Source organism: Mauremys reevesii, linkage group 26, assembly GCF_016161935.1.
Source record: "Mauremys reevesii isolate NIE-2019 linkage group 26, ASM1616193v1, whole genome shotgun sequence".
Lineage (NCBI taxonomy): Eukaryota > Metazoa > Chordata > Testudines > Geoemydidae > Mauremys > Mauremys reevesii.
This window is the reverse complement of record NC_052648.1, coordinates 2,451,713-2,478,182: the sequence shown is the minus strand read 5'-3', so window position 1 is coordinate 2,478,182 and position 26,470 is coordinate 2,451,713. Positions and strand designations below refer to the sequence as shown.

At 52.0% G+C, this 26,470-nt stretch overlaps 1 protein-coding gene across 2 annotated transcripts in view; it reads left to right on the top strand.

Moving 5' to 3' along the window:
• The first annotated feature begins 18,922 nt into the window (after window positions 1-18,922).
• MEF2B (myocyte enhancer factor 2B) overlaps window positions 18,923-26,470 on the top strand; it is a 33,689-nt gene continuing 26,141 nt past the window's right edge. The window contains exon 1 of one of the 2 annotated variants that reach the window (XM_039515606.1): window positions 18,923-19,114. The gene's annotated coding sequence lies outside the window, so the exon portion shown is untranslated. The remainder of the gene's footprint in view (window positions 19,115-26,470) is intronic. The other variant, XM_039515607.1, reaches the window with a different exon arrangement.

The window sequence follows — 26,470 nt, the reverse complement described above, 5'->3', positions numbered from 1 at the left end:
CACGCGCACACCTCTGCCCACGTGATGTTTCTCTTAATTAGGGATTTCAAACTTTCCTGGCGATGGAGCAAAGCTCCCTGCGCAAAGGAGGCGTTTTCTCCAGCCCGGGAGCGAGGGCTGCTGCCCCTCCTTGTGGGCAGTTTGCGTCTGCTCAATTTCACTCCAACTCTGCCCAGCACAGCTAGCTGCCGGGAAAGAAAAGCTGGTGGTTTCAAGGGGGACCTGGACAGAATCTGTGTTGAAAGATCCAGCTTGCTCTGCACTTCCCCTCTCTGCCTTTTCATCTTTTTTCAATCCAGCCAGGCCTTGCAGGATACAGCTGTGTGCCCTCGGTGAAAATCTGTTTTGCAGAGAAAGGTTTGTTTGTTTCCTTAAAAAAAGGAATAAGGCTGGAATGTTCTTGATGGGCCCTTTAATGTTGGGACCCAGTATCTGCTCTCAGTTACCCCAGCTTTTACAGTGCTGTAGTCCTGTCCAGTTTAGCCCAGTCACTTCTGTTTGATATCAGCTTAACAGACAGCAGAACAGCCCTTCATTTGTAAAAACCAAGGGCCAGATTCAGAGCTGGTGTAAATCAGCATAACTCTGGATAGAGGTATGTTGATTTACACCAACTACGAATCTTGCTCCAAACTCCTACGGGCTCCTGATCCAAAACTCATTGAAGTCCAGGAAAAGTTTCCCATTGATTTCAACAGGCTTTGGATCAGGTCCTGTAGATCAGGATTTGGCACCCATTTAGCCAGTGCATTGGGCTCTTCCAGAAATCCGGCTCTTGGGAGCTGCTGAGTGCAGAGCTCTTGAAAACCTGGCCTTCGAGGAGCAGAGTCTTCAACGGAGCCCTATAGTTTGTCCCTGGCTAGTGAAGGAGAATTCGGACCTGGTTCACCAGGAGTAACTCCATTAAAGTCAGTGGAGTCCCACTGGTCTAAGGTCAGACTCAGGCCCAGGGTCTTTCATGTAATTTAGCCAGAAGGCAGCATCAAGAACCGTTGGCCTGTAGGAATTGGGGTCAGTGTTACCTTTGGTTGGTTTGTTTTATCTATAATGGGCCAGATCCTCAGAGGGGGTAAATCGGGGAAGATCTGTTGGCTTCACCAGAGCAATGTGGATTTGCATCAGCTGAGGACCCATGTGCTTTTCTGTGTTGAAGGGGGAGGAGAGAGATGATATTCGGCTGCCACATGGACCTGTGCTGCCTGCACAGCAGCGTCTCCAGCTCCTCTCTTCCTCTCACGTTCTTCCATGTGGCTCTTTGCGCAGCCCTTAAGCTTCTCTCTGAAGTTTCATCTTGTCCACATTTTTCCCCTACTGTTCCCATGGCGACTCAGCTAACCCTGACTTTCTATATGGTGAGAAAATGCTCTCAAGTTCATCCAGGACTTCGATCAACCCCATTAACATAACTCCCAGGTCTAGGCTCAGCATTTCTGTATAGCTAAGCGCCTGTGAGTAAACAGTCCCAGCGGGCACGGGGCGCTATCTAGTCCTGGGGAGGAGGAATGGGAAATCTGTCCTGCCTGCGTTATGAGAACAACACAATAGCCTAATCCGCCTTCCATTGGTAGTCAGTCCCCCTGGGCTCCTGAATGTATCAGGAAGATCTCAAAGCACTTTGCAAGCTATGGGCTCCATTCTGCAGTCCACAATCAGGCAAAACTCCTATGATCTTGGACATGTTTTGCTTGGTTAAGGGCTAAAATGCAGCCATCTCTGGGGAGGAGCATGGCAGCTGCCAAATAGCTCGCAGTGACACTTCAGTGTCATTTAGAAATGGAAAGGATTAATACAACCTATACATCAAGCTCCAGAGGGAAATTAGAGAGAGAACTGGGTTATTCAAATGGGAACTTGGTCAGGGATGTTCCATACCTGGGTGGGTGGTTCTGTAAGTAATACTTGGGGCAAAGGATGTCCAGTTCCTGCAGATACTAACAGCTACTTCAGGCGGCACTGAGGGATAAGCCATTGTTTCCATGTCTGCTTCCCTGCAGGTGAATGTATTGTCCTTCCATGTGTCCAAATGAAGCATTAAGAAAGCCACAGCCCATCACGTTCAGTAGGGGGCAACAGGAAGGAACTGAGGCTATGGAGGTAGCAGGGACTTCTCTAGAGTCAGTGGCTCTATAAATACCATTTTCCATTGCTCGTTGGATTTTTAGCAGTGGCCCTTGCCTGTACTGTGTATGTTCCTGCATGGCCTTCCTGCCCCATAGCAGCAGCAGCATGGGTGTAGAAGCAGCACCAGACCTGGGGAAGGGTGCCGAAGGGAGCAGGCGGAGTGGGTCAATCAATAACGGCTGGGGGGATTGGGTGTTTGGACTCAGGAATTCCACTGCTTTACTGACCCCTTCAAGCCGCCTGGCACTGCAGAAACCAGGCTAGACATGTGACAAGGAGAGAGGCTGTGGGGAGATTCCCAGGGCTTTTGGCTGGGCCGGTCTCCGGAGGTTCCACTGTTTGTGGGCCTGCTCAGAACCTGGAAACACAGAGACAGGAGCAATAGCAGCAATCAAATGTCTCGTGCTTCCTGTGAGTTTCAACGGCAGCTTTGGGGTGCTGGTTATTTGATCTAAACGGATTCGCCTGCCCTGTATGTCGTTCACCAAATCCCCCAGCACTTCAAGCTGCTCTGTTAGAACCCGGAATGAAAGCAGAGAGGGATTCTGGAAATGGGTTCCCTCCTCTCTCTTTCCCCATGGTTTGCATGATCTTGTGCTTAAATACGTTACGATGCTCCATTCGCCTTGCTCAGCAGCGCCGAGACCTTTCCGCCTGCCCTCTGTCCCCACTACATATGAGGATTTCACTCCAAGGGGGGCATTTTTTGCAGGTCCCCATAGCAACTGGGTAAATACTCTTGTCAGTCCCCCTGTCCCTTCCTACTCCATGCAGATGAGACGCCTGCAGATTAGACTGCACCCTAATGCAAGGGAAGGGGACTCCAGACTGCTTTGTTTTGTGTCTGTTTTTCTCGTGCTTTTTCTCCCTTCCCACCTAGTCCCCTTTGTACAAGGTGTTAATTGCAAATGAAGATGAAGAACACGAGGTGAGCCATGTTCAGCGCTCTGGTGCCGCATTCCTGTTACAGATTAACTGGAAGCTGTTGGTGCAGATGTAGAAACAGGGGTGGGTTCAGCCATTAGCTGCCCAGTCAGGCGTGCACATGTGAAGAGCAGGGTCACCTCTGGCACGCCAGGGGCCGTAGCCCCAAAGGGTCTCCATGCTCCCAGCCGGGCAGGTGAAATGGCTGAAAGCTGCGCCGCACCGCACCGCACCGAGGCATCTGTGCACACAGCTCTCTGGGAGGACATAACAATCAGGGATGCTGACTGCCCTCATCCCTCCCCTTTAATAGAAATGCCAGTAACCCTTTGCTTGTTTCAGAGCGGCAGCCATGTTAGTCTGTATCAGCAAAAACCACGAGGAGTCCTTGTGGCACCTTAGAAACTAACAAATTTATTTGGGCATAAGCTTTCATGGGCTAAAACCCACTTCATCAGATGCCTGGAGTGGAAAATACAGGAGCAGGTATAAATACACAGCACCTGAAAAGATGGGAGTTGCCCTTTGGATGCTGCAGCAATGGACACACAGGCATTCTCCTAAGCATGAACTGACCTAGATATTTATATAGCCAGAATCACCATAGTATCCAAGCTCTGTCATTTACCTGGCAGTCTGGATCTCCATAAGGAACAGCAACCCTTTGCACCGGGGAAATCACTGAGGCAGCAATTGTGACTCCTGTCCATGAGATGTGGCTGTGACCAGCTGTTGTGACACAGGGTGTGACAGAGCCTGACTCTTGCTGTGTGGATGCCTGTTGTGTTAGCCCTTGGATGTATATAATGAAGACTGACTCTCTGTACATTTGTGACTTCTGATTTTCCCCATGCTCTCCTCCTAGTTGCTTTTTCTGCTGTGCCCACAGCAATTTCCACCTCGTTCAGCGCTGGAATAAATTGCCTAGGGAGGTTGTGGAATCTCCATGGTTGGAGATTTTTAAGAGCAGGTTAGACAAACAGCTGTCAGGGATGGTCTAGATCAGCGTTTCCCAAACTTTTTTGGCCACGGAACACTTTTTAACCTATTACGGAACACTTATAATATTATTTTATAGTCGTTTGGTTTTCAAGTAAAAAATTGTGTTATTTATGCTCAAATATATTTGATTTTATAAAACAAAGCAACAATACAAATTTAAAATAACAATTGAACTAACAATTTCAAACTGGAAAGCGTGTATAAAGTAGTACAAAAATCAAGTGCAAGAGTCTTTCATGGGACACCTATTCGCATCGTGCGGAACACAGTTTGGGAAACGCTGGTCTAGATAATACTTAGTCCTGCCTTGAGTGCAGGGGACTGGACTAGATGGCCTGTCGAGGTCCATTCCAGTCCTACAATTCTGTGACTCTCCAAGAGTCTGGTGCATTTAATTTGGACTTCTTTGCAGTACCACATACAGTGCTTTGCTGCTTACTCTCGCACCTATTTGTGACCACTTTGCACTCGAGGGCGGGGGGATTTTCCAATGCGCCCAGAGGCTTAGGAGCATGGTGACTCTCAGTGGGACTCATGCTTAGGTTCTTTTGAAAATCAGATCCTTGACAGGCATCTCTTCTTGCTGCTGCACGCAGCCTGGGGTATTATTCCTAGTCTATTAAAAATGTCAGGAGCGAGCAAGGGATGAGAGCCCTCAAGATACGTCACTGAGCAGCGAGGCTAAGAAACGACAGGTCTGGACGTGGTGTTCACTCCGCAAAAGGCCCGCTAGAGCTGACGGGTTTGCCATCTCCCCTTGGGATAGCCCTCCTGGCTGACGCTCCCAGGGAATCACATCCTTCAGTGTGAAAGCATCCCTCCTCCTAGCAAGGCTGACCCTTCGGCGGAGAGGGGGATGTTTTTATTGACCATAGCTCACCAGGAGTTTTGGCTGGTCCCAGAAACAGATCCATGGTCCTGGTTCTGCGGGGTTGTGTCTCGTTGGGGGGCGAAGCTCATCTTCCTGTTTTGTGATCCCTAGAAACACATACAAACATATTTCTATGACTCAGACTGAGCAGAATCCATGTGCTCTGAGCCGTGAACCACTGGAATGCTGAATAAGCAGGAAGGATGGTGGGATGCTTAGGACAGTAGCCTGGGTGTTCGGATTCCCTGCTCTGCCACAGACTTCCTGTGTGATCTTGGGCAAGTCTCATGGTGTCCCAGGTCCCATCTGTACAACGGGGATATCAAGAGCTGTTGGGAGGATAAATACCTTAAAGATTGCAAGGGGCTCAGATACTCTGGTGATGGGGGCCAGAGAAGTACCTGGACATGGAGTGGGGATGCCCAGAGTGCTGGTTACAGGGAGACATCTGCCTTGGCCAAAGTTCTTTCATTCATAAAAGGATCCTCTGTCAATCCTAGCCCAGGAAATAACTAGCACAAATACTTCCCACTTGACTTCTTCAGCGTATGTCACAAACATTAGCATTGCTGGGGGATGGGCCATTTTATAAAATAGGGAAACTGAGGCAGAGAGGTTATGAGATGAGTCCAAGGCCGCTGATGGAGTCAGTGTGGGGAGCGGGGGTGCTGGAGCTCCGTATGCACCCACTCCTTTCTTTGCACCACTAGGCCGTGTTGGTCTCAGAATCAATCTGCAGAGGACATGTTGTTCTAAGGCTGGGGGTTCAGTCATTGTTATTGTCCTGGCATCATGTTATGCCCACGGGTCGAAGACGTGCCAAGGAAGACACTTACTGCTTAGATACTTGTCACGATCCATCCACCTTTTAGGCGACCTGACTCTGGGTCTGTAGGCAGCCCAGTTTCCTAGCATCATCCATCATCTGACTTACACAGGGCCTGTCCAAGCTGCCTCCATTTGAAACCTCTCCCCCTGAAGCTGCAGTGATCTGGCTTGTATGCCAGGATGGAACTGTGCTGCAGCAACATCTGATGTGTCAGTACCCTGTTCATCTGCTGAGAGAATAGGATTGTATATGAGAGTGTGTGGAGGGGAGGGCTGTTTCTGGTGTAGTCACTTACACAAGAGCAAAAGGCTAGTGAATCAGGGTGGCCGCATGTTACACTGGTGCAAGTGACTACTCATGGTGTAGGGCAGAATCAGGCCTAGTGCCTTTCAGACTCTACGCACTCCCTGTGCAATGAGCAGGCGAGTGGCTGTGGCCAAAGGCAGCAACCATTGTGGGCCCAGCGACATCTCACACACAACATTGGATCATACTTTACTGAGAGGGGGAACGTTGGCTGGGACTCCGGGCTTGTCCCTGACTCTTTTCTAAATGTACCCCAGAATCGCTGTGTCCATGCAGGTAACCCACCAGAGACAGGGAAGGAACGCAGTGTAATGCCGTATAGTGATAGACTCAAGGAGCTGGAGCTATTTAGTTTCATAAAGAGAAGGCCAAGGGGTGACTTGATCACAGTCTGTAAGTACCTGCAAGAGGAACACAATTTGACAATAGGCTCTTCGGTTCAGCAGACAAAGGTCTAATGAGCTCCAGTGGCTGGAAGTTGAAGCTAGTAATTTTCAACAGTGAGGGTAATGAATCATTGGAACAACTTACCAAGAGCTGTGGTGGATTCTCCATCACTGATACTTTTTAAATCCGGTTTGGATGTTTTTCTAAACAATCTGCTCTGGTTCAAACAGGGATTAATCCAGGAAAGGCCCAGGTTCTGCAGGCAGTCAGACAAGCTGGTCACACTGTTCATTTCAGGCGATATAGCCATTGACGGCCTCTCAAGGCCACTTCCAGCACTGTATGTCTGTGCCTGCACAAAGCGGCGGCTTGCATTGTGCCATCAGTATTTGGGTCTGAGCCTCAGTCTTCATGGGAGATTTGAACCCGTGACCTCCTAGTGGAGAGACAACAATGCTACTAATTGTATCACTGTGGAATTGGTCTCACCTGGGTGGGTAGTATGTACCAGCCTGCCTCTTTGCACCTCTGCCCAGCAAAAATAAGGTACATAGGCTGTGTTGGAAGCCAGCCTGCTGGCTTTGGCAGGAAGTCTGTTTTAGCGCCTGTTAATTTCCAAACCACCCAACATTTTTGCCCTGGCCTGTGTTATTGTAACATGGCCCAGGGTCATGTGCCATTTATTTCCCATCCCCTTCACTGCCATCTGCCTCCTGCACCAGGCAGCGGACAGTCAGTGGCAAGATGTGAGCAGAGCCTCTGAAGCCTGGTCTACACTAGGCACCTTATATCGATTTTAATGGCTCTGCACCACTGACCGCTCTGGACAGCATTCTCAACTCGGATGCACTGGCCAGGTAGACAGGAAAAGCCCGCGAACTTTTGAAATTCATTTCAGCTCATCATCACAGGTGACCACGCACAGCTCATCAGCACAGGTGACCACGCACAGCTCATCAGCACAGTTAACAATGCAGTCTCCTGAGAATCGAAAAGAGCCCCAGCATGGACGAGGTAATGGATCTGATCGCTATATGGGAGAGGATTCAGTGCTAACAGAACTAAATGAAAAAGTATTTGAAAGAATTTCTAAGGCTATGACTGCTAAAGGCCACAGCAGGGACTCCGTGCAGTGCAGAGTGAAAGTTAAGGAGCTCAGACAAGCCTACCAGAAAACCAAAGAAGCAAATGGAAGGTCCTATGCTGAGCTGCATGCCTGACTGTGGATTCCGAGGTGGGGTTGTAATCTCTGCCATGTCTGAGGATTATGCAGACGGGAAGATGAAGAGGAAGAAGAAGAGGAAGACCTCGCAGAGAGCACACAGCACTCCGTGACCCCAGCAGCCAGGAGCTTTTATCACCTGCTCCCAGCCCTCACAAGCAACTATTGCAGAGAATGACGCCCTGGAATTGCAAATAGCAAACAGTGTTTTTAAGCAAGCCTTTTTAATGATTGATTTGCCTGAGGACTTGGGATGCAAAAGTTTGTTAACATGTCCGGGATTGAGAGGAAATCCTCCAGGGACATCTCGATGAAGCGCTCCTGTAGGTACTCCAGAAGCCTTTGCAGAAGGTTTCTGGGCAAGGCATCCTTGTTCTGCCCACCGTGGTAGGACACTTTACCATGCCATGCATGTAGCAAGTAATCAGGTATCATTGGACTGCTGGCATTCAAGAAGCATCCGCTTTATCTTGTTCTGTTATCCTCAGCAAAGTGATATCGTTCAGGATAACCTGGTTAAAAATCAGGAATTTAAGTAAGGTGAAATGCCGATGATCTTTTCTGTTTGGTCACCGGCGAGGCGATCTTCCCCAAGCTACCGGACAAGCAGTGGGTGGGGAGGGGAAGGTTGTTGATTACGTGGTATTAGCCATGCGTTGGGAGGGTAAATCACTGAGACAGTGGCTTACCATGGCGCATGCAAGCTGAATCCTGATGCCTGGACCTGTGTCTGTGAGATCTGTAACCCCAGAGATGCAAGCAGTCACTATTAAGATGAAAAATGAAATCACATGTGCTATGTAAGGTGAATAGTGCTTTTCACTGTGAAAGAGTATAACCATTGTTCTGTAAAATGTATCTTTCTAAATATTTATCTCCCTCATGCAGCTGCTCCTCCATCCCAAAGGCTAGCACAGATAAGGCGGAGGAAAAAGAAGACGAGATGAGATGTTCTCAGATATTATGGAAGTTACACGCAATGAAAGAGCTCATCTGAATGAGTGGAAGGACGTGGTTTCAAATTACAGGAAAGAGGCCAGTGAACGTGAGGACAGGAGGGACAACCGAGATGAGAGGTGGCGGCAGGAAGACCGGCAGGAAAATCAGCGGTGGCGGCAGGAAGATCAGCGGTGGCGGGATGCAACTCTGGGGCTGCTGCGTGATCAAACTGACATGCTCCGGCGTCTTGTGGAGCTTCAGGAACGGCAGCAGGATCACAGAGTGCCGCTGCAGCCCTGTATAACCACCCTCCCCTCACCATGTTCCTTAGCCTCCTCACCCAGACCCACTCCACCCCGTGGACAGCCCAACCAGAAGGATGCCGTTACTCTGAATTTTTTTAATGGCCTTCTCCATCCCTCCTTTCCTCCTCCCAAAGCACACCCTTACTTCTCTCCCTCTTTTATAATGAAAAATAAAGAATTAATGCTTTTAAATGAGAGTGACTTTATTTGCATAAGTAAGCTGTACTCGAAGGGGAGGGGGACTGAGTCAATCAAGGGGTTGGGTGTTCATCAACAAACACAGCAGTCACACTGTACCCTGGCCATTGATGAAGCTCGTTTTCAAAGCTTCTCTGATCTGGTGTGCTCTTCTAATCTCCCTGGTGTCTGGCTAATCAGCGGCCAGGTGATTTGCCTCAGCCTCCCACCCCGCCATAAAGGTCTACTCTCACAGAGATTGTGGAGAATACAGCAAGCAGCAATAACATAGGGGACATTGGTTTGGCTGAGGTCTGCCAAATGCACAGTCCACCACCATTCTGCACTTGCTCAGCCTGTAATTGAACAGATCCTGACCACTGTCCAGGCTGCCTGTGTATGGCTTCATGAGCCATGGCATCAAGGGGTAGGCTGGGTCCCCCAGGATAACGACAGGCATTTCAACATCCCCAACTGTTATTTTCTGGTCTGGGAAGTAAGTCCCTTGCTGCAGCCGTTTAAACAGAGTAGTGCTTCTGAATACGCGAGCATCATGAACCCTCCCTGGCCATTGATCCACCAGTGCTTGCAGCACCATTGAAAAAGATAGGGATATGGGTTCCATCTATCGCCCCACAGTTAGGGAATCCCATTGCAGCAAAGCCATCCACTATGGCCTGAGCAGCTTAGTGATTGCTTTGGCTACTTGCATCACAGCAGCCCCACAGTAGATTTTCCAACTCCAAATTGATTCCCGACTGACCGGTAGCTGTCTGGTGTTGCCTACTGTGAGGGCTGCTCTCATCTTGGTATTATGGCGTTTCAGGGCAGGGGCAAGCAAGTCACAAAGTTCCATGAAAGTGCCGCCACTGGGAATCGTCCACACCTGCAACACAATGCGGTCCCACCAGTCAGTGCTTGTTTAAATCGGCGTTCAATGGATAGAATCTGCCCCATTACCATCAGGATCTCCTTGAGATAATTCTGTGTCCACGTCCTCATCACTGTCATATCCGCCTCTTACGGTCCTGGTTCAGCATATACTGAAACATCCACGATTGCGGTATGGAGCTGAGCAGGGTCCATGCTTGCTGTGCTTGTCTGCCGCTGTCAGGGAGGGAGGGGTGAGGCTGTACCCAGAACCAAATGATTTTTGCCCCATCAGGCACTGGGATCTCAACCCGAAATGCCAATCCAGAAATCACCACCGATTTAATGTGTTTAGTGTGGCCACGCACACTCGATTTTATAAAATCTGTTTTACAAAACCGGTTTATGCAAATTCGGAATAGTCCCGTAGTGTAGACGTACCCTGAGTCTGTCTGGAGAAGCCTGGCAGATTTGGGAATATTTTTTGGAACACAGAGACTCTGGTGCCCCTGGGCTGCGCTGAGATTTACTCCATCGCTGTCCCAGTTAACAGCCCATCGTCCAGCAGCCCATGGGAGGGAAGGTTTAACAAAGTGACCAGTGCTCAATCGGATTCACTTCTTTCTGACTTTAGCTGCGCTGCTTCTCTTGCGTAGTTTGGAAACGGGTCACAGACCCCTCTGGCAAAGAAAGGCGATGACCGAGAGGCTCTAGGTCATTTCGGCACAGAGAGCGCCCCCCGAAGGGAGAGCCTAAATGGGATGTTGTCCAAGTTCTGGTTCGGCCAAGACTGAGAACACTGTGTGTAGAACAATCCAGGGGGATGGACTAGCTAGTGCATGGCTGGGCTACTCCATAGCCAGTCCCAATAGGCACCTGAAGTAAACAGGTGCAACTCCATTGGAGTCAGTGGAGCTGCACCTGATTGAACGGCAGGGATGAGTTTGTCTCACTAACCATAAGCACCACAGTCTGCTACTGACTCTCCCCTCCTTTCTGGATCAGCCCCTTTTCTACTCCCTCTGCCCTCTATGGTGCATGAAAACCCGCTTCCCTATTCTGAGTCCAGGCCGCTTTCGAAGTGGGTTAAGGTCAAACATTTGCTTAGCTCACTTCTCGGGGGACAACGCCCAGCAGTGAGGGGCCCCTGCCAGGCATCTTGGCTGTCTTCATCTTGTTGATTTATCTCTGTGATCTGCTGGCTCTCGATCTAGAGACAGGAAAGACCTCAAGAGGGAGCCAAAAGCTTTTGAGCGCAAGCTCCGAGCACCAAAGGCAGGAAGAGCCGAGACTGGGACTTGCAGTGAAATGACCAGCCAGAGCTTTCTGAAAAAGCAGCATGCCCAGGCCACTAGATCCACAAAGCAGAAGGAGCTTTCACCAGCCCACCCACAGCCTCAGGGTGAGGGCACAAATGTTGCAGCTGGCAACCAGCCCTGACCCTCAGGGACACACCTCTGGGCCACGCCAGGTGTCCACATTGCTGGGCCCCCTTTGCTGGCAGGCTAAGGAGAGATCAGACTGCCGGTGGTGGGCCATAGGGATTGAACTCCTGAGTCTCAGGCCTACAAGGGCAGGGGTGGCTCAGTGCAGGTCTGAGGCAGCGGGGCTCGCTCCAGGCCAGAGGCTTATTCTGTGGTCCAAGGAGCTCTTAGGAGACCCCAGGATACAAGGTGGCATTCCACACATGCTGACATATCCTCTGCACTCCCTCCCCTTCCAGGATCAATTAAGATTATGAGCGAGGCTAATTAACACCCTGCTAATTGCACTCTGCAGTCCTCTATAAATCACAAGATTTATAAGCGGACAGCAGCCACAGGGCTAGGAAAGATGCTGCTCTCGTGTAGCCGGAGCTGCCGGTGAGGCGAGCCTCTCCCAGCGTCAGGATGGAGAGACCTTCCACCTCGCTCTGCTTCCCCTCTCACGCCTTGCAGCTCCCAGGACTGCTCCTTCATCCTGGGGCAGCTCACGGCCTCTCAGGAGGAGCCCACAGCGTTCACCCAGTGCCTGTATTCAGGACGTGGCCATTAGTGGCTAGGACCAAAGCCTAGCAGGAGAGCTGACTGTCGCTAGACATCCTGAACACGCCAGCATGGCAGGAGGGATGGACCCAGCAATCTAGTATGCTCTCCCCATCGATAGCGTCTGAGGGCAGCAGGCAGAGGAGGGCCCACATCCCGGCAGATCCCTGCCAGAGCTCTGAGTGGCAGCCAGACTTCCCTCCGCTCAGCACGGTGATACTTGTGCATCGGAGCTCAGTGGTTTGAGTGTTGTGCCAGGCAACATTGCACCGACTGCTGCCTCTGCTCCCTCTTCCCCAGTGACTCTGCTGCCGCCCCTTCGGGGCAAGAGTGCTGCCCCCAGGGCTCGCTCAGTCTTTGGCCTCTCTGCCGTGACATCCTGATGTCACACAGGCCACCAAAGATTGGCTTTTGGTCCCTACCAGCACAGCAGCTGGATTTGGACTGGTGACTTAGAGGTGTCCCATCCCCCTAAATCCTGGGCCAGCCAGTCTCCCCAGCACTAACCATTCTAAGGAAGCAACAGACCCTGTTTTGGCCTTTGGAAGGGTTGGTTTGGGACGTCCCATAGGAATTTTGCCCTGTTGTTTATCCACCCACGTTTATTCGCTACCTGTGGAAATTGGATGAGTCTCAAAGCCATTGTGGTAACATGCCCGTGTCCTTTAGAGTTTTACTTTCAGGGCTGGGAACTTCGGGTTAACGGGTGGGGGCGTTCATTACGTACAAACTCTCCCTGGAGGCAGGAGCCATGTCAGCCCAGGGTGACCCTGCATCGGGCTGGGGAGAGAGTTTATTTCCTGACAAGCCCTTTCTAATCCAGCATCCCACCTGGTAGCTAGGCAGCTCCTATCACGTAACTAGAGCCTAGAAGTTGCATCAGTTCCATTTAGCTGCTGTAAACAGTGGTGTTCTCCAGGGCCCCCAGTGCTCCCCCAAGGCTTCTGAATCCAGCTGCCAGGACAGCTCCTTACCGCTGTCGGGAGCAGAGCTGGAGCCATGCTGAACGCCCCGGGCAGGGGAATGGGAAGTACCTTTCTGGTCTAACCGTTCAGCGTCCAGTAGCACTCAGTGTAGCTCGTGAGGCCAGTGCAGACACACATTCCCTTCCTGGAGGGTAAGCAGGGTCTGCCGGACGATGGCCAGCAAACCCAGCTGGCCTGGGACAAACCTATTCTCGCTTCTGCCCCATGGGATTGCACCTCCCCCAGACTGCAGGTCTGAAAACGCCCGAGGACTCAAAGTGAAACTCTGCCAAAAGCCCCAGTTCCTTCCCCCCCAGCCAGCCCCACCCTGAACTTCACCAGCCTCAGCCCAAATTTCAGAGTTGTAACCACATCTGAACCAGTGAGCACGTTCATTACAGTCACACCCAGAGGCGCAACAGCCATCAGAACGCCACTGGGTAGGTGCTGCACAGACACAAGGGACAACCCAGTCCCTGTCCCAAAGAGCTCACAGTCTACGTAGACCAGGGATAAGAGGGGAAACTGAGGCAGAGGGAAGGGACGTGACTTACCCAGGGTCACCCAGCAGGTCAGTGGCAGATCTGGGATTAGAACCCAGATCTCCTACATCCCTGTCCAGGAACGAAGGTCCATTTCAGTTGCTCTCGGGCATCACCTGGGTGACTTCCCAGCTCTTGTAAGAAGCCTTGTCTCGAGCAGAAGCCAAGAGTCCAGCTTTGCCTCCACGCAGATGGGGGATTATTCCATTCACCAGCAACATACAGCCCTGGGAAGTCCAAACGTCTCTTGACTCTTCCCCCTCGCCCAGCCCTGGCTGCCTTTGGGGCCTGTCGGCAGTGGGGATCTTTGCACTGGTGTCACGCTGCTGATGCAAACCCCCAGCACTTGATTGCTTTCAGACTGGAATAAGCTGCCTGGGAGCAAGTCTTGGGTCATCCTGGTGCAGCACATCCGCCTTGGGGGTGTAGCTACCCCAGAGCAAATATCCACAGTACTGATAGACCCTGGGGCTTGCTGTTTGGGGCAGACATTTTGTTCCATGTGTGCTTGACAGTCGCATGCCGATTGCCATCCAGCTAGTGGCCAGAAGCCAGAGAGGTGGAAACCCCTTGGCCCCAGGCTGGACTTGCAAGGCTGAAATGAACAAGGGCTTATCAGGGAGGTGATTGCACCAGAAAAGCCAAAGGGGAAATGATCCCGGGGCCCGAGCTGGTCTGGTCAGGAGCTGTGCTGTGAAGTCACTCTGTGTGCATTGAAAATGATGCCTTGGGGATCTCACACGCAGGCCATCTTCTGTCACTAGAGAGTTGGGGGGAAATGCACCACTGGGAGAGCAGGGCTAAGAAACCAATCAGCCCTGTTATCTCTGGCGTGGAGCACAGCAAATTGCTAGCCTAACCCTAATCCTAACCCAACATCCCCATGCGTCACAGAGACAGGCAGAGTAAATTTTGCTGGTGATAAAGTTTCTTGCTGTGACTCTTCTCCCATGAATCTAGACTGGCGCCAGGGTGGAATTTTGCCATTTCTTTGCATTTGCGGTGGAGGGATGTTTTGCTTTCCAGAACTGACAATTTTTTTGCCTCGCTCCAGATTCTAAGCACCGGTCCCCGGGCGGAGGGTGGGAGATTCGCCGCTCATGGTGGGCGTGATCGTGGTGAGGTTTCACACAGATTTTATCTGCTTTTAACCTGATTAAAAGCAGCATCAGAAAGATGCTGCCTGGGAAAAGCAATCATGGACTGTAGTATCCATCCCATCTGGGGCAGGATTCGTCTGCCCTACTGCGTTCCCTCCAAAAACCTTGCCCCTACCCTAGGGCAAGATCACCAGCAGAACTCAGAGAGGAGTTTGAGTCATAGACCTTCCATGGAGATTGCTTTTGTTTGACGTCCCATCACGAGAGATGCTCAGGGCTCATTCTTGATCAGCTCCAGATTAGGTCCTAGCAGGATTCCAACAGGCCTGCAGCAGCTTCCCCTCTCGTAACATGAAGATAATGAGACTGACCTTCCTTCGTGATGCGTTGTGGGGATCCAGGGATGAAAAGTACTGGCTAAGAGCTAAAAATGAATGGGGTGCACCTTGTGCTCAGCTTCTGTTTATAAAGGGTTAATAAAGGATTAGTAGATGTTTCGATAAATGGCTGATCAATTACCACAGGTCACTAGGTTACTTACAACCACAGTTATAACCATCTATAGCACCTTCTACTCATGTCTAACATGCTTCGAGCCCCTAGACGTGTGACCTATTAGGATTCGTTGTCATTAGAAAGGCTCAGTCAGTCTGCTAGTAATGCTGTGTAAAGTGTGAGGGTCAGAGACGAATGGTGCAATAATACAAATAATTAATAATCATGAAATGGTTGTGTTAGGCCCTATTAAATCTGGCCAGTGCAGGCTTGTTTCTTACACTGGGCCTGATTTTCCCATAGCCCTGCACCATTTCCAGTCATTTACCCCAGTGCAGTCTGAGTGTAAAACGCAGCTATTCTGATCTAACAACACTGTGCACTATTGGAAGTGTCTGCACAAGCTGGAGGGCAAAAGAGAATCTGGCCCATGAGATGTGGTGCTTTACCTAGCTGAGTTTGAAATGTGGGCCCCAGAGAGAGATGCACTGATAATACCCTGTAACATTCCAGCCCCTAACACCCTGGGATGTGTTTAGAAGAAGGGAGATTTCAGCAGTTTCAGCCTCAGCTATTCCACTGTGACTTTGCCCTGGATTATTTAGATCTCACTATTATGAGGCCTTGATTGCAGTTTAGAACAATAAGCCACTAAAAATGGTTTGTGGCAATAATTAGCTCAGGCTTTGCCTTCGCTCTGAGCATATCCCTGGGAATGCGGCTGGATCTTCCCTCACTGGAGAGCAGCAGCTTCCCGTTTGGTCGCTCAGCCCATCTCCGGCACCCTCGCACAATGTAGTTTTTAAAAAACCCTGTCTGTGTTGCATTACTTTCTGGGCCCCAGTGGGGAGCAGGGGGTGGTGCCAGGCCAGGTCCAGGGTGTGTCTGGGCCTGGGCCTGAAACCAAACGGAAGGGTCTGGGTGGGAAATGGCTGTAGTTGAAGGGAATAAGGAAGTGTCGGTGTTTGTGTTTGCGTGTGTATTATTTACGTGTATTATGGTAGCACCTAGGACCCGCAGTTATGCCCCAGGACTCCGGTGTGCTAGGCATTGTGCAAACATAGACCTGAAAGAGAGTCTGTGCCCCGAAGAGCTTCCAGTTTCAGTGGGCCCATGTGCTTGCGTCTGTCTGGGATTTAGTTCAAAGAATCGTATGGCCCTTAGCGCTGTGAAAGGGGTCGGGCCGACAGCTCTGGAGCACAGAGCCCCGTGTGCGCCACCATGGCGCAGCACAGACGGTGTCAGGGCAAACTGCCTCCTCTTCCACAACCTCCCATTCCCGCACTGCCTCAGCTTGGGAGTGCACCTTTAGGCAGGAACGAGGATGTCAGGCCTGAGGGCAGCTCAGGCCTGGATGTCAGCTCAGACTGCTGCCAAGGAGACAGTTATACTAGAGTTCCTGTTGTGAGGATGGTCCTTGTCCTGAGCTGAGACCCCACCAACTCATTGCAGAGTGTCTGGCAGAATTTGAATGCGTGGCCGAGAGGTGAAAGGCTCCACCTCCCATTCCTGAATTGGAGGCTCTGTCGTGGCACTGACAAAGACCACATTGTTTGGGGGAAGGGGAGGGCCCTGTCATCCCTTTGCTTGGTGGCTCACCCCATGTCACACAGCGAAGAGTGCCAGGGTAGAAGGGAGAAGACTGGCTGCCAGGTGTTTTGGAGTGGACCCTGCTGGGAGGGGAAGGGAAGTCAGAAAGGAGGGGAAATCCCAGGTGCTGATAAGATTTTCTGATTGTTTCAAGCATTTTCTGGGACTTGAGTGGAGGGAGGGAGGTCATTTAAAATGTAACAAAGTCAAAGAACAATAAAGCCCTGGGATTTGTGTCACACTCCCCAGGGTGTTTGCAAACCTGGATTACACCTCAGAGCCCTCCCTTGCAAGCTGCATTACACCCACTGAAGAGATGGGGAAACTAAGGCAGAGAGAGGGACTTGTTAGGTCTTGACTTCTATTTAATTCCAGAGCTGACAATAGAACCCAGGTGTCCTAAGTTCCAACCCCTCTGCTCTAACTACCAGACCACACTCTCTCCCACTCAGAGGAAAGCACCCGGAGTCCTGAGTCCCAGTCCTCTGCTCTAACCAATAAAACCAGTGTCCCACCCATTTCCAATGCCACGAGCTGCCCAGTAAACCTAATCAAGTGAAGCGCAAGGGCCAGATTCTGCACGGACTTGCAACCTGTGATGCCAAAGACATTTCACAGGGGGTCAGTCAGCCTTAGGTTTGGCCCCCAATGCGTGAAGCTGTGGACTCTGGCAGAGTTCAGATTCCTGGCCAGCTGCTTGACAGTGGCATTCGTGATGTATGTAAGAGGGGCTTCCAGCTGCAAGGCTGATGCATTGAGTCTCTGAGACGGGGGGTAAAAGTACTGAGATAATTGCAGCACATGTCCATGGTCCCTGGCCCAGGTTTTCAGCGTTCTCTCTGTTTTGGGGCCTGAGATGCATGGATCCATGGCTCGTTTTAATAGCACCTTCCTGGAAACAGACACACTTCAGCAGCCTGGGCGCTTTGTGGCAGACATGCCGAACCTGCGAAAAAACTGCAGAAATTGGGCTTGTTTTTGGCTCAATGACTTGTGAGTTGCGTGTTGGCTAGTTTTTGACTTGTAGCTTGTTTGGCTTATAGCTTGTTGCTTCTTTTTTTTTGATCGGCTCCCGGTAAGCAGTCAAGGGGGGGCAAACAGGGGTAAGCGGGGGAGAGAGTCAGGGGTGCAGCGGGCCCACCACAGTCCCAGACTGCAGGCCGGGGGAATCTAGTCACATAGAGTGTTGGGGTTCTTAGGGACTGGCTTGTTTTGGCTGTTTTGAAATGGGATTAGCTCAATTTTTGGCTTACTGTGAAAGTCGGGGTGCTTATTTACCACGTGAAAATTGGCAACTGTGCTTTGTAGCCAGTAATTCCACTGCTCATCCTTCAAGCTTCCTCTTATGCTCCTTCACATGATGTCACCACAGCACGTCTGCCCCCACGCAGGTTTCCTCCTACCCCCGATCAGTGTTGTTATTAATCATGTTTATTATGGTGGTGCTGAAGAATGAAGCCCCATTGTGCTAGGTGCTGTACAACCATGACATCGCAGCTGGTCCCTGCCCCAGAGAGCTTGCAATCTAAATAACCAAGACAGCCACAGGGCAGGAGTGGAAACAGGGGGGCAGAGAGGGAGGGATTCACCCAAGGTCTGAGGTGGGAATAGAGCCCCATTCTCCTGGCTCCCAGGCTGGGGGAAGGAATATAACACACAAGCAGAGGGAACAGCTGGCACACTAGTGTTTGGCGGGGAAGAGGAGGGGTTGTTACTTGGGGGGCGGGGGGTGTAAGTTAAATGGAAGGGAAGGGGAAGGAGTGGGACGGGGCAGGTGTGGAGTGAAGCTCAAGTGACTAGGCTGCGTGGGAGGGGAAGGGTTGGAGCAAACAGCCAGAGAGCTGCAAGGGGAAGTCCAGTGTGACTTGCTGTGGGAAGTTCTCTGAAATGACCAGAGCAGAGGTCCCTGCTTTGGCTGGAGCCCAGATCCAGGACCCCCCAGATCTAGAAGCAGCCGCCCCCCCCCCCCGGATCTAGGCCCCAAAGTCCAGAGCCTCCAGCCCCCTGGATCCAGCCCTCCCCTTGCTCAGAACCCGCCCCAGCCGCAGGAGTAATTCGTGTGCGGATCCAGCTGCCTTGCCACAGCCCCGCCACGCTGAGGGGCGGAGCTATGAGAGACCCTTTTCCAGCCAGCCGCCAATGGAAACACGGCCCGGCAATTCTATGCAAATAGATGCCGGATCGTCTCCAATCAGCGCGGCGGGAGGGGCGTGGCTATGCAAAGGACCGTCCCTGCAGCCCGGGAGCCAGAGCCAGCCGCGAGCCGGGCAGCTGGAGCCGCCGTGACTTTTCAAGCCACTTTTGCAGTTCGGCTCCCCCCGAGCCAGTGACAGCGCCGGGCCGAGCCGAGCCGAGCCGGGCTGGGGGCTGCGCTTCGCCTCCTCGCCACCCAGCCGGGGCCGCCGCGGAGCAGCCGGGAAGTTTCGGGGCAAAGCCACTGACCAGGTGTGTGGGTGAATGGGGGCACCTTGGGCAGGGTGCCCGGGGAGGGACGCCTGGAGGCGGGGAGCTGCTAGCCAGAGACACTGGGCAGCGGCGCGTCCCCGCCTACCACATCCAGTCCCCGCGGAAGTTAGGTCGCGTGTACCTGCCTCCGCCGGGGTCAGCTGCAGACCACCTGCCCCCCCGGGAGCCTTTCACCTCCTCCCCCCGTCTGCAGGCCGCAGCATTTTCCCGGGTCCCTTCTGCCCCTCCCCGGGGTGCGCGGCTCCCTCTGGGGCAGGGCTGGGGAGGGTCCGATCCTGGCTTCCCAGGAGGCGCACGCACAGGTTCGGATCCCTCGCCAGGCGCTGAGCCGGGGCGGGGGGGCATTCACACCCTGTGTGCTTCTGCCACGCAGATGGCGGGAGGGTGGGGTTGATGCTGATTCTCCTTTGCAGAGCTCGCTTCCCCGTGCCCAGGAGGTCCGTGATGTGATTTGTGCCTCAAGGTTCAGCGTGGTGGGAGGGCAGAGGGACTAGTGGGGGATGGGGGGTTGCTAAAGCCCAATCTGTGCGATGGCACAGAAAGTCTGAGAGCTTGGTGGCCAGGTGCTGTCACTGAAACTACCCGAGGGACAGTGATGGCACAGGGCAGCCTGCCCGCTCCAGCATCACCGAGATACCCCAAGGGGCCGGGGTGAATCTTTGAAAATGCCACATCTGATCCCATCTCATGGTATGATAGGATAACTGGCTTAGTCAATAGGTCAATAAAGTGCCACACTGGTAATTAGTACAATGGGTCAATGATAGGATATTGTTAGCCTTTTTCCAGAGGGTCTGGCTGGAGAGTCTTGCCCGCATGCTCGGGGTTCAGCTGACCGCCATATTTGGGGTCGGGAAGGAATTTTCCTCCAGGGTAGATTGGCAATGGCCCTGGAGGTTTTTTGCCTTCCTCCGAAGCATGGGGCAGGGGTCGCTTGCTTAAGGAGTGGGTGGATCGGCTTATGTGGCCTGCATCTTGCAGGAGGTCAGACTAGATGATCATAATGGTCCCTTCTGATCTTGAATTCTATGATTCTATCTCCTGCGGCTGCCCTGGGCGTTAATCACACGTTTCCCAGCTATGGCTGGGCTTTGGAGTCCTACACCAGCGTTCCCAGTAGTGACCCGGATTTTCCGTGCCTCCCTTTTGGGGGGGCCCTGTAATGAGCCAAGATTTTCACTAAGTGGGGCCCATGGTTAGCCTCCTACGTCGTATGCAGGCAGCCGGATTGTCAGAAGTGCTGAACACCCAGTCTCGCCAGTGGGACTGACTGGGAGCTGCTGGGTGTCGCTGGAAATCAGGCTGTTTAGGGAGGCGGCTCTCGTCGACTTTGGCTGAAGTTTGGATGCTCCGCAGTTCTGGAAAGCCAGGACAAGGGTCTCTAGTCGCGCATCCAAAGCCAGTGCTACGAAAGAGGCTGCAGTATTTAAGCTATGGACTGAGCAGGAAGTGGTCCAATAGAAAGGGGCCTGGCGGGGTACTCCTGAGACCCTGGTTCTGCCACTGACCTGCTGTGTGACCTTAGTCAAGTCACTTCCCCTCTCTATTCCTCCTCCTGGCCTCTGCCCATCATGTCTATTTAGACTGTAAACTCTTTGGGGCAGGGCCTTTCTCTGACTTAGGTTGAAATCCTGGCTATTAAAATCAGTGGGAGTTTTGTCATTGGTTGTAATAGGGCTGCGGGGTTCACCTGTTTACACAGCGTCTAGTGCAGTGGGGCTCCAGTCTCAATCGGGACCTCTCGGTGCTCCTGTTTGAGAAAGCTGGAGGCATTTCTGAGGCTACCAGATTTCCTGCTAAGTGCTGGGAGTCAGAGGGACAGACAGAGCGACTGTAGCCATGCCAAGGCCTTGTAGCTGTGTGTTTGGGCACTGCTTAAAGTTTTGCTTAAGTGGCCTGTTGTTTTAGGGATCGTGTTCTAAAAAAAGCCTGTGGTTAGCTTTGTGCTTGGCAGTTATTTTTACTTTTGTGTCTGCTCAGAGAGGAACGTCTGAGTTTAACCCAAAAGTGCAGATTGTCGTAAAAACACAGTGCCCCTCTGTTAGTGCCATTTGCCATGGGTCTCCAAGCACCTTCCAGACCATAATTAATCAGCTAGGCCTCTCGACCCCCTCGTCAGCTCTGCCACGCCCATTGTACAGCAGGGTAAACTGAAGTACAGAAAGTTGAGGGTGTTTGCTCAAAATCACAGATATGCTAAGGCAGCAACGGCTCTGGCTCCCAGACTCCTGCTCTGACCACTAAACAAGACTGTCTGTCTCCTACTGTACACTACGCATCACTGCTTCCGTGGAGCTCAGATTCACAGAGCACTCGCTCTCCAAAAAATAACCTTCGTGTCCCTTGACTTCCTCGGCATTATCTAAACGCACAGCGTGTAGCAAGTTGTAGCAGTAAGGGCCGAGTTGCACCTGCTTCCTCCAGGTATATGTTTGGCCCCAGATGACTTACAGGCATCACAGGAACACATTGAGGGCAAAGGTTCTTTATACTGATTGACTGATTTCTTTTTTTTACTTGATTTCAAATGCCATCTGCTGTACTGGGCACTTCCAGCGGTAATTAAAACGCACAGTAGAAAACCATGGTCCACACCTCACCTCCATAGCAATACTGACTCCATGCGTCCTGCCACGCAGCCCTGTCTTGAACTCCAAGGAAGAAGGGTGGCTTTGCAGGCAGTCTGGCCTCTGGCAGGCTAAAGGGAGGGAAGTGTGATAAGGTCAGATACCTAAGGCCCTGATCCTGTCTCACGATCACCTAGAACTACCCCAGGAGCCTGTGCCAAGGCCCACTGACTGCAGGGGGCTGCAGGATCAAGGTTTCATTCTGCTTTAATTTAACATCGTGGGTCGTGCTGCCCAAAGAATATTGCACGTGCCCAAGAATCTACTTACAGGATCTGTTAAGTTACTGGTGGGACCAGCTTTGCAAACTAGCTCCCCAGAGCAAGTGTTTACCCAGGGTCTGTGTTAGGTGGGCCCTGAATCTGATCCACGCTCCTCTGTTTATTATAAACATATGCAGTTTACAGCAGAAGCCCCCGCCTGTCTGGTACAAGTGCATCTTATTACCTTAAACTTCCTCTCTGGGGACAGGTCCAGCGAATCTTCTGCGGTATTCTGCTGCCCACCTGCAATTGATTTCCGGCAAGACCCTGTCCCTGAGAGCTTTACTCTTACAGTGATGGAAAGTTTCCTAGGGCTGCTAACTTTAGAGAGGGGTTTTCACGAGTAAGCAATTAATTTTGCAGCTTGCTGGTGAGATCTGTGCAGCTTCTGGAAGGCAAGAACCTCCTGCTTCAGAGCTTAAACCAAGCCCTAGCTATTAGACACCAGGATGACACCTCATAGGTCCCATTATCCCTCATCTGCTACTGCAGGGTTCTTATACCTACCCCTAAAGCATCTGATGCTGGCCGCTGTCAGAGACAGGACAGACAACTAGATGGGGCACTGGGCTGACCCAGGCCAGCGATTCCTGTGTTCCTGCCAGCTAATGAAACCGGTTACAAATCACATGCAGTTCAGCTGCGCTCTGTGTACTGGGGAGACTTACATTTTACTCTCGTGCCTGCAGGATCAGAGCAGCTGACTTGGGGACTGAAATGGGGTGGGAGAGAGTGGATGACTCTGGGACTGTCCTGGGAAATTCTGGGCGCCCTGGGGCAAAGGGAGGCAGTCAAGGCTGGCAGGCCCCAAATTTGACATAAACTTAAAATAGTGTTTGAGGAAAATGATCTTTCCTTTCTCTCCCCCGCCCCACCTTGAAAAATCTCTTGGTTCCTCAGCTGAGTGCCCCCTTTCCACCTCTCCCAGGATGCTGGCCCAGCCAGTGTCTGTGGCAGCTCACCCTGTGCCTCACAGTGCCTTGCCCAGCATGACACCCTGGAGTGAGCAGGGAGCAGCTTCTGCTGGAGACCGGGCTGGAACAAGGAGCTGTCCCCCCCTAGGGACCATGAGACTCAGGTTCTGTGTCTTGAGAAACATGCAGCCGTCAACAGGGGCCTGCATGTAAAGACATGGGGTGAAATCCTGGCCCCATTAAAGTCCAGGGCCAAACTGCCATTGGTGTCAAAGCGGCCAAGGATTTCACCCGTGGAGCTGTGCAGAGGAGCCCCAAGCTCAAGGCGAGTTTGCAGTGATCAGGAGAACCCAGGAGGATTCCCTCTGGGGGGCTGCTGAGGGAGGCTGGACGCCTGATCAGCCAGTGCTGGTTTGTGTGTGTGTGTGTGGGGGGGGACAGAGAATGAGGCTGGGCACCAAGGTGACGGGCGCATTAGAAACAGGCGGCCAGGGGGTGCTGGGAGCAGGGAGCAGGCAGAGATCTCAGCTGTAAGCTGGCTGGCAGGTGGGTTGTATGGCTGAAGCCACAGGAGAGAGGGAAGTGAAGGCGGTGTCAGGGCTGTGTGGAGGAAGGGGGGGGCGCAGGGGAGCTGGGAAAGGCGGGAGGAGAGGTCCAGAGTTTGTGGGTTGGAAAAGCTTCATCACCAAACTTCTAAGGGTCCCCCCCGCACCCTGTGACTGGCGACCTGCATGCTCATTTGCACCCTAGCTCTCCTTCCTGTAGAACGCCCAGGCTGAGGACGGGTCCTGGCCCTGGGACAGTCAGAGCAGTGAGGGTGCAGAGGGGTCAGGGATTATAACTTGTAACCCTGGCGCTGAAATGGGGACAGAGCGGGTGGGGTTTGCATGGGATCAAGAGCTGGGGAATCATTGGCACAGTGGGGTTGGACGTGATTTAAATCCAGCTCACGAAGAAACAGCATGAAGATAAATCTGAGCTTTTCCTTGTGAGCCTTGTCGAGTGGAGGCAGGTGGGATCGTCAGCACTTGTCTGAACAAAAATAGTTAACGGCTCCCAAGTAACGCGTGGCCCAGAATGCGCGGCCGGCACCCGTGACCCTACGATAACAAACCGGCATGTGCAGCCCAGTGCCCGTGACCCTACAATAACAAACCAGTGTGCATGGCCCAGCGCCTATAACCCTACAATAACAACCTAGCGCCCCACGGCCCAGTACCCGTAACCCTACAATAGCAAACTGGCGTGCACAACCCAGTGCCCGTAACCCTACCATAACAAACCCACGCGCGTGGCCCCGCCCCCGTAACCCTACCATAGCAAACCCACGCGCGTGGCCCCGCCCCCGTAACCCTACCATAGCAAACCCACGCGCGTGGCCCCGCCCCCGTAACCCTACCATAACAAACCCACGCGCGTGGCCCCGCCCCCGTAACCCTACCATAACAAACCCACGCGCGTGGCCCCGCCCCCGTAACCCTACCATAACAAACCCACGCGCGTGGCCCCGCCCCCGTAACCCTACCATAGCAAACCCACACGCGTGGCCCCGCACCCGTAACTCTACCATAACAAGCCAGCCCTCACAGCCCAGCGCCCATAACCCTACCATAACAAACCAGCCCTCACAGCCCAGCGCCCATAACCCTACCATAACAAACCCGTGTGATGATCCATACACCTATAACACATTGATGTGCTCAGCCCCTGGCCAGAACTCTACAACAACAAACCCATCGACTTTCCAATGTAACAAACAAAACAAAACTCCCAGCTGAACCACAGAAGGTCTCAGGCCAGAAGGAAAGGGAGGGTGTTAGGGTTTGTCTGTGAGTGTTTATTTATCACTGCTATTGCGGTACAGTCTGGGAGCCCCATCAGGACCGAGGACCCCATTGTGGTAGGTCCTGTACAAACACAGAACAAAAGACAGTCCCGTCCCAAAGCTCTAATATTCTACGGTTGTGTCTACACTACGCACTAGGGGAGTGATTCGTCTGCTCGTGCACATATGGACACACTAGCTCTCCTCGCACTGTGTGAGTATAAATAGAGGTAGCCGTGCTCGCAGGGGAGCAGCAGTTGCGGCATGGCTGCGCTGTGCCGAGTACACGCCCGCCTAAAACCAGGGGGTACATACTTGGCCTGGCTCAGCCTTGCCTCTGCTGCCGCTACTCCTGTGATCATGGCTGCCTGGCTGTTCTTACTCACGCTAGCTCAAGTATGTGTTCACAAGCAGGGGAATCGCACCCCTAGCTCGTCGTGTGAAGGCAGCCGAAGTGTGTGTGTGTGTTTGTGTTTCATCCATTTCTAAAAAGACCAAGCCTTCTCCTTCTGGTACAATAGAATCCTCTTCTTCCTGCTTTGAGCAGGGAGTTGGACTAGATGATCTCCTCAGGTCTCTTCCAACCCTGATCTGCTATGATTCCATCACAGTTATTTTTGTAACAGAAAATACTCCGCCCTCTGCAGAAGTTTCACTGTAAGTGGATTTGCAACGAGACAACTGTGATGCATCGAAACAGTGTGGGACTTTCATTCTGCATCACTGTCAGCATAGCTGGGCTCCTTCTGTGCAGGCACCCGGTGTGGCCAGTGCAACACTTCACTGCACTTCTGAATGTGTGCAGTTCAGTCATCCAGCAGCCCCTGCAGAGGAGGAAGTGGTGGTGGTAGGAGATGGGATTCCATTTTTCTGGCTGTTGATCCATAAGACGGATCAGGAATTTAAGAGAGAGACTGGGGTGGGGAAAGAACCAAGATTGCTCAGTCTATAGAGGTCTCCTGTGTGGGGGATGATGGATTTTCAAAAGGCTTTTTGGACCTGATTTTTAAAGGATGCTGCAAAAAAAAGGAATTGTGAATGCAAATCGCATGTGCCCTGTTAGCCAGTCTGGCTCACAAACTGGGCTGTGGGTAGAAGCAGGTGTCTCATGCAATACCCTGACCGTCTCTGATATTTGGCTCGTTTATTATGAAGTGTTCCCACTTTGTTTCCTCAGGCTGAAATATTTGGGGGTTCCATCAAGTGCAAAATAGGCTCCAGTTTCTTTAAAAGAAATGGAATAAAAGGATTGATGTGTATCAAGGGCCTATCACCCAAAGAGCCTACAAATTATAAGAGGTGATTGCTTGGCCCACTGCCGAAATGCAGCCACTTCAGGGGTATTACCCAGCTTCTCTGTAACAGTGCACAGCAGTGCTACACAGCAGCCTCAAGAAGGCAGTGAAGGGTGTGCCTGTATCCAGACTGAAGTGGGTGGGATTCTTAGGGAGGCAGAATGTAATTAGCCTGTTGGAATTTGCCCAGGACCCCACAATTAATGCCCTGGCTCTTGTGAAAATTTCTGGTGCTGCTTTGAACCTGTGTGTTGAGAGTGAGAGTGAGTCCTTGCTGGAAGACAGAATATGTGCCATCAGTGCATTTAACACTAGTCAAACTCCCAGGATTTGATCTGTGCAGTCTAAGCCCCATCTGTGTAGTAAATCTATTAGGTTCAAATGTTTTCTCCTCTGCAGAAGTCTCTTTAA